Here is a 7,500-nt window from a genome sequence, read left to right on the forward strand (position 1 = left end):
TTCAAAATTCTCTAGAGCATCTCTCATAATTGCTTCAGAATATATATTAAAAAGGTGCGGAGACAGAATGCAACCTTGTCGTACTCCTTGGTTCACTTCGAACCATTCTTTTAACCCATAAGTGGTTAGTCATATATATATATATATATATATATATATATATATATATATATATATATATAATATATATGCCCACACACACACACACAGATATATATATATATATATATATATATATATATATATATATATATATATATATATATACACATACATACATACATACATAAATACATACATACATACATACATACATACATATATACTGCCATGATAGTCGAGTGGATAGAGCACTTGACTCCGACCCTCATGGTCCCGAGAAAAAGACATCGCATTGAGAAAGTCAAATACAGGTGTCGTAGAGGAAGTCACCGCAGTGGCACAAGCCGAACCGTGGTTGATTAGAAAAGGGTACCCAATCAGGCAAGGGCAGTACTGCCAAATAAGCAGAATCTCGAGTTCTATGTATATAAGCACGATAACCTTCCTGTGGTCTGTGATAAGATCTCTGTGTTTGCCCTTAACCGTGATGTAGTCGATTACGCTTGAGAAAGTCAGCTACGTCATTTTTCTGTCTGACTTCCCTACGAAATTCATGTAGCACAGCTCTAGTCTGCTGAACGCCGCGACTTCATTCTCAAATTCGTTTCTTACACTTCTAAATCCATGTTGCAACTAGCGTCGGTATTACCTCATTTAATGGCTTATGTTTGAACATTTATAAAACCATCCGTTACTTGCATATTAGGAAATACACGCACGTCTGCAGTGTGTAGCCATGCTAATTATACACGGCACACGCTTCTTTCCCCACCAATGACGACCTTTCATGGCATCAGGACCATGCAAAGTGAACTTTCTCCACCACCATTATTACGGACACATTAATATTGTCCTGCTGGTGAAGTGAATCGGGTTAACTTGTTTGCAGTGCTTATGCTCTTGCCACCATATAAACTAGCGTGGACAAAGCAGTCCGCGTCGGCATTTAACAGGAGGCCCGTAGGTGTTCAGATGAACAGCTTTCGTTTCCTCGCCTACCTGTCTTTCCAGATACGTCGAGTGTGTCACGGACGAGTAATGTGTATCAGGTTCGTTTGGCTCTGTATGTTGCTGGACAGTACGCCTAATGCTACTGGTCCACTTAAGCAGCCACCACAGACCCTTGCCATGGGGAAACAGCAAAGCGCAACCGCAGCTATAATAGCACACATTCTCTAGCATTCTCGACCCAACGGCTGTGGACTAAAGCATTATAATGATCCACAGGAAGAGCACCGAAGATATCAACACAGAACCTAGGATAGTACTTACAGATTCCCGAGTCGAGAAGAAATTGCATTAGAGTTTCACTAAAAACTCCTTTAGTAGTTTTTCAACCTTCCTCGTATTTTATTCATATTTGAAAAACCTAAATACGCACATAGTCATGCACCCATATACACTTACACGCATTTCATCAGAAACACACTCACACATGCATGCATACACACACACACACGAATATATACATACTTACACAAACATACACATATGTACACACACACAAGCACAACTGACTATTAAACACCGAACCGCGGTTGATTTGGAGTCATAAAAGCACATACACTTACATGCATTTTATCAGCTCACATACATACATGCACTCACACACACACACACACATTTATATGCATCATCATCATCAATAACGGTATGCTCATGTCTGAGCAGCCGTGGACCTCTCCACCATCCGTCGCCACTAAACTCGATCTTACGCTTTTCTTTCCACTTGTACCATCGACAGCCCGCAAATATCTTTGATATTGTCTCTCAGTCTTGTCTTCGGATTGCCTCTTCCTCTGTTTCCTATCGCCATCCCTATCAGCAAGTTTTTCTCAATACTTTTACTTCTCATTATATGACCAATAAATTTTAATTTCCTCCTGTTCAAGATGTCCAACAGCCGGTATTTATATGCATCTTCTTTTAACGTAGGTTCATGTCTGAGCCGCCGTGGTCACAGCATGATTTTTTTTTTTTTTAGGTAATCATTCTCTCTATTTTATCCGGGCTTGGGACCACCACTGACTTAGGCTGGCTTGGCCACCCAGTGGCTAGGTAGGCATTCGAGGTGAAGTTCCCTGCCCAAGGGAACAACGCGCCGGCCGGTGACTTGAACCCTTGAACTCAGATTGCCAAACACACACAGACACACAACACACACACATAAAGACACACACACACATACAAACACATACACACACACACACATACACACACACACACACACACACACACACATACATACACGCACATACCCACACAAACGCACAGCCACACACCTGCAAACACACACATACACACACAAGCACACACAGAAGCACACACACGCAAACTCACACACACAAGCACACACACACACGCAAACACACACACAAACAGACACACACACACAAATACACACAAGCACACACACACACACACACACACACACACACACACACACACACACACACACACACACACACGCGCGCGCGCGCGCGCGCGCGCAAGCATACACACACACACACAAGCACACACACACACACACACACACACACACACACACGCACACGCACACGCATGCACACACACACACACACACACACACACACAGAAACGCACGCGCGCTTGTTCCATATATTTTAAAACTGAGAAACTCACATAAACACATGTATATGTATGTGTCAAGTTATCTATATGTAAATGTACATTTCAGTATGTTTTTTTTTTTTTCAAGAATGTTTGTGTGTGTTTGTATGTGTGTGTATGCCTGTGTGTGTGTTGTGTGTCTGTGTGTGTGTGTGTGCAAAAGCGTTGTGGAGCGCAACCAGGGCACAGTGAGACAGTAGGACACTGCTGGCCATCCACTGCACCCTAACCTGTCTCCAGCCGACTCGACTATGTCTTGCCACTGGACCAAGATAGGAAGGGACGAGAGAGTGAGGCTGATGATCTGCGGAACTCTCCCTCACTTAAATCTAAATCAAGCACAAGTCATGACTACATTCATCCATTGATATGGAGTCAAGCTCATCATCGAAACGAAGGGAGGAACATATATATATATATTCAAGATGTCGGCCGTTGGACATCTTGAAAATGAAACCAAAGTTTATTGGTCATGTGATGAGAAGTAAAAGTATTGAGAAAAACTTGCTGACAGGGATGGTGATAGGAAACAGAGAAAGAGGCAAACCGAAGACAAGACTGAGCGACAACATCAAAGATATTTGCGGGCTGTCGATGGTACAAGTGGAAAGAAAAGCGCAAGATCGAGTTGAGTGGCGGAGGATGGTGGAGAGGTCCACGGCTGCTCAAACATGAGCATACCGTTATTGATGATGATATATATATAAAAGGCCGCGGTAGCCGAGTGGTTAGAGCATCGGACTCAAAACTGTCACAACGGCAATCTGAGTTCGAGGGTTCGAGTCACCGGCCGGCGCGTTGTTCCCTTGGGCAAGGAACTTCACCTCGATTGCCTACCTAGAAAACGACATATTGCCTTGAGCGAATGTGTCGTAGGGGAAGTCACCGCCATGGCATAAACTGCGGTTGATTAGGAAGGATATCCAATCAGGCAAGGGTGGCACTGCCATATAACCTCTCAGTAATGAAATGAGAGAGGCCTATGTCCTGCAGTGGAATGAATGACTGATAAAAAAAAAAAAAAAAAAAAAAATATATATATATATATATATATATATATATATATATATATATATATATATATATATGGGGACGCGGTGGCCGAATGGTTAGAGCGTCGGACTCAAGACTGTCACGACAGTAATCTGAGTTCGAGGGTTCGAGTCACCGGCCGGCGCGTTGTTTCCCTTGGGCAAGGAACTTCACCTCGATTGCCTGCCTGGCCACTGGGTGGCCGAGCCAGCTCAGGTCGGTACCGGGTGAATGGAGATGGTGACTCGATAAAAAAAAAAAAAAAACACCGGGCGGAAGGCAATGGCAAACCACCGCTCTAGACTGCCAAGAAAAATCGTGGAAGCCCATGAGCGCCAAGGTCGCGGTGGCCGAGTGGCTGAAGCGTCGGACTCAAGACCGCCACGACGGCAGTCTGAGTTCGAGGGTTCGAGTCGCCGGCCGGCGCGTTGTTCCCTTGGGCAGGGAACTTCGCCTCGATTGCCTACCTAAGCCACTGGGTGGCCGAGCCAGCCCAAGTCAGTGCTGGTCCCAAGCCCGGATAAGATAGAGAGAATGATTACCTAAAAAAAGGTAACACCGGCACTCTCCGTGGAAAGGGACTGGGGACCCTACCACTTACTCACTCCAAGAGCATCACAACATGAAAACTACAATTAAGTATCATGCTGTGACCACGGCGGCTCAAACATGAACCTACCGTTAAAAGAAGAAGATATATATACATATATATTTGGGCCGCGGTGGCCGAATGGTTAGAGCGTCGGACTCAAGACTGTCACGACGGCAATCTGAGTTCGAGGGTTCGAGTCACCGGCCGGCACGTTGTTTCCCTTGGGCAAGGAACTTCACCTCGATTGCCTGCCTAGCCACTGGGTGGCCAAGCCAGCTCAAGTCAGTGCCGGGTAAATAGAGATGGTGACTCGATAAAAAAAAAAAAACACCGGGCGGAAGGCAATGGCAAACCACCGCTCTAAAAATTGCTAAGAAAAATTCATGAAAGCCCATGATCGTCAAGGCCGCGGTGGCCGAATGGTTAGAGCGTCGGACTCAAGACTGTCACGACGGCAATCTGAATTCGAGGGTTCGAGTCACCAACCACCGCGTTGTTCCCTTGGGCAAGGAACTTCACCTTGATTGCCTACCTAGCCACTGGGTGGCCAAGCCAGCCCAAGTCAAGTGCTGGTCCCAAGCCTGGATAAATAGAGAGAATGATTACCTAAAAGGTAACACCGGCACTCGCTGTGGAAAGGAACTGGGGACCCTACCACGTACTCACTCCAAGAGCATCACAACATGAAAACTACAATTAAGTATCATGCTGTGCCCACGGCGGCTCAGACATGAACCTACCGTTAAAAGAAAAATATATACGTTAGTCCTGGGTAAGACAATAAACTGCATCCTGGGGTTCCCTTGAACAAGGATAGCACCCTATTTGCTCCCTATACCAGGGTTACGGTGAAACTGTCGGCAGCAGGACAGTGGATATCTGGTGAAAACACCTTCAGTTCTACTGATTACTGGTTTCACCAAATAATATGTCTGGCGTATTACAGTGTAATTGTTTTAAAGAGGCAGAGATAGTTCCTCCTAGTTAGTTGGAGACAGAATTACAGTGTCAAATAAATTTGAAGTACTCAATCAATGTGAAGATGATAAAACACCAAATGAGTTGTGGGAAGAAGGAAAAGAACTCTTGCAGAGCGCTCCTTAAGAAACTATCGCCAAAAAGAAAAAGACAAATTCCCCCTGGATATCTGAAAAAAACTAAGTGAAATTGAAACAAGAAGCCTAAAATCAAAGGGTATCAATAATCCAGTTAAAAAAGTAATTTACAAAAAACAAAATACAATGGAATGATTGTGGAAAATGTGAAAGAGTTCACTTATCTTGGAGCTGTTTTAACAAATACATATATTGATTCACCGGAGATAAAAAGAAGAATTGCCATTGCCAAAAACGCCACAGTTGCTCTCAATAACATCTGGAAAGACTGAAGCATTACCTTACGGACAAAGCTGAAGGGTATTGAACTCATTAGTTTTCCCAATTGCATCATATGGTTCTGAGTGTTGGGTGCTGAAGTAGATAGACAAGAAAAAGATCAATAGTTTTGAAATGTGGTGTTACAGACGAGTACTGCGTATTAGCTGGACAGAGAAGTGCTGAGAAAAATAAATTGTAAAGATCGGCTGTTGGACATCTTGAACAGGAGGAAATTAAAGTTTATTGGTCATGTGATGAGAAGTAAAAGTATTGAGAAAGACTTGCTGACAGGGATGGTGATAGGAAACAGAGGAAGAGGCAAACCGAAGACAAGACTGAGCGACAACATCAAAGATATTTGTGGGCTGTCGATGGTACAAGTGGAAAGAAAGGGGTCCCTTCTTCTTCTTTTAACTGTAGGTTCATGTCTGAGCCGCCGCGGTCACAGCATGATACTTAATTGTAGTTTTCACGTTGTGATGCTCTTGGAGTGAGTATGTGGTAGGGTCCCCAGTTCCTTTCCACGGAGAGTGCCGGTGTTACCTTTTTTTTTTTTTTTTTTCAAAAAGTCAAATGTAGGTGTCAAATGCAAGTGTCATAGAAGATGTCACCGCAGCGGTACAAGCCAAACCGCGGATCATTACAAAGGACACCCAATCAGGCAAGGACAGTACTGCCAAATAAGCAGAACCTCGAGTTCTATGTATATAAATACGATAACCTTCCTGTGGTTCGTGATAAGAGCTCTGTGTTTGCCCTCAACCGTGATTGAGTCGATTACGCTTGAGAAAGTCAGCTACGTCATTTTTCTGCCTGACTTCCCTACAAAATTCATGTAGCCGCGACTTCATTCTCTAATTCATTTCTTACACTTCTAAATCCATGTTGCAACTGGCGTCGGTATTACCTCATTTAAGGCCTTATGTTTGAACATTTATAAAACCATCAGTTGCTTGCATATTAGGAAATACACGCACGTCTGCAGTGTGTAGCCATGCTAATTATACACGGCACACGCTTCTTTCCCCACCAATGACGACCTTTCTTGGCATCAGGACTATGCAAAGTGAACTTTCTCCACCACCATTATTATGGACACATTAATATTGTACTGCTGGTGAAGTGAATTGGGTTAACTTGTTTGCAGTGCTTATGCTCTTGCCACCATATAAACTAGCGGGGACAAAGCAGTCCGCGTCGGCATTTAACAGGAGGCCCGTAGGTGTTCAGATGAACAGCCTTCCTTTCCTCGCCTACCTGTCTTTCCAGATACGTCGAGTGTGTCACGGACAAGTAATGTGTATCAGCTTCGTTTGGCTCTGTATGTCGCTGGACAGTACGCCTAATGCTACTGGTCCACTTATGCAGCCACCACAGACCCTTGCCATGGGGAAACAGCAAAGCGTAACCACAGGTATAATAGCACACATTCTCAAGCTTACTCGACCCAACGGCTGCTGAATAAAACATTATAATGATCCACAGGAAGAGCACTGAAGATATAAACATAGAACCAAGGATAGTACTTACAGATTCCGAAGTCGGGAAAAATCTGCATTAGAGTTTCACTAAAAACTATATGCACCCATATACACACACGCATTTCATCAGAAACCCACTGACACATACATGCACACACACACACACGAATATATCATCATCATCAATAATGGTATGCTAATGCTTGAGCAAGGGCCGCGGTGGCCGAATGGTTAGAGCGTCGGACTCAAGACTGTCACGACGGCAATCTGAATTCGAGGGTTCGAG

This window comes from Penaeus monodon, chromosome 2, assembly GCF_015228065.2.
Source record: "Penaeus monodon isolate SGIC_2016 chromosome 2, NSTDA_Pmon_1, whole genome shotgun sequence".
Lineage (NCBI taxonomy): Eukaryota > Metazoa > Arthropoda > Malacostraca > Decapoda > Penaeidae > Penaeus > Penaeus monodon.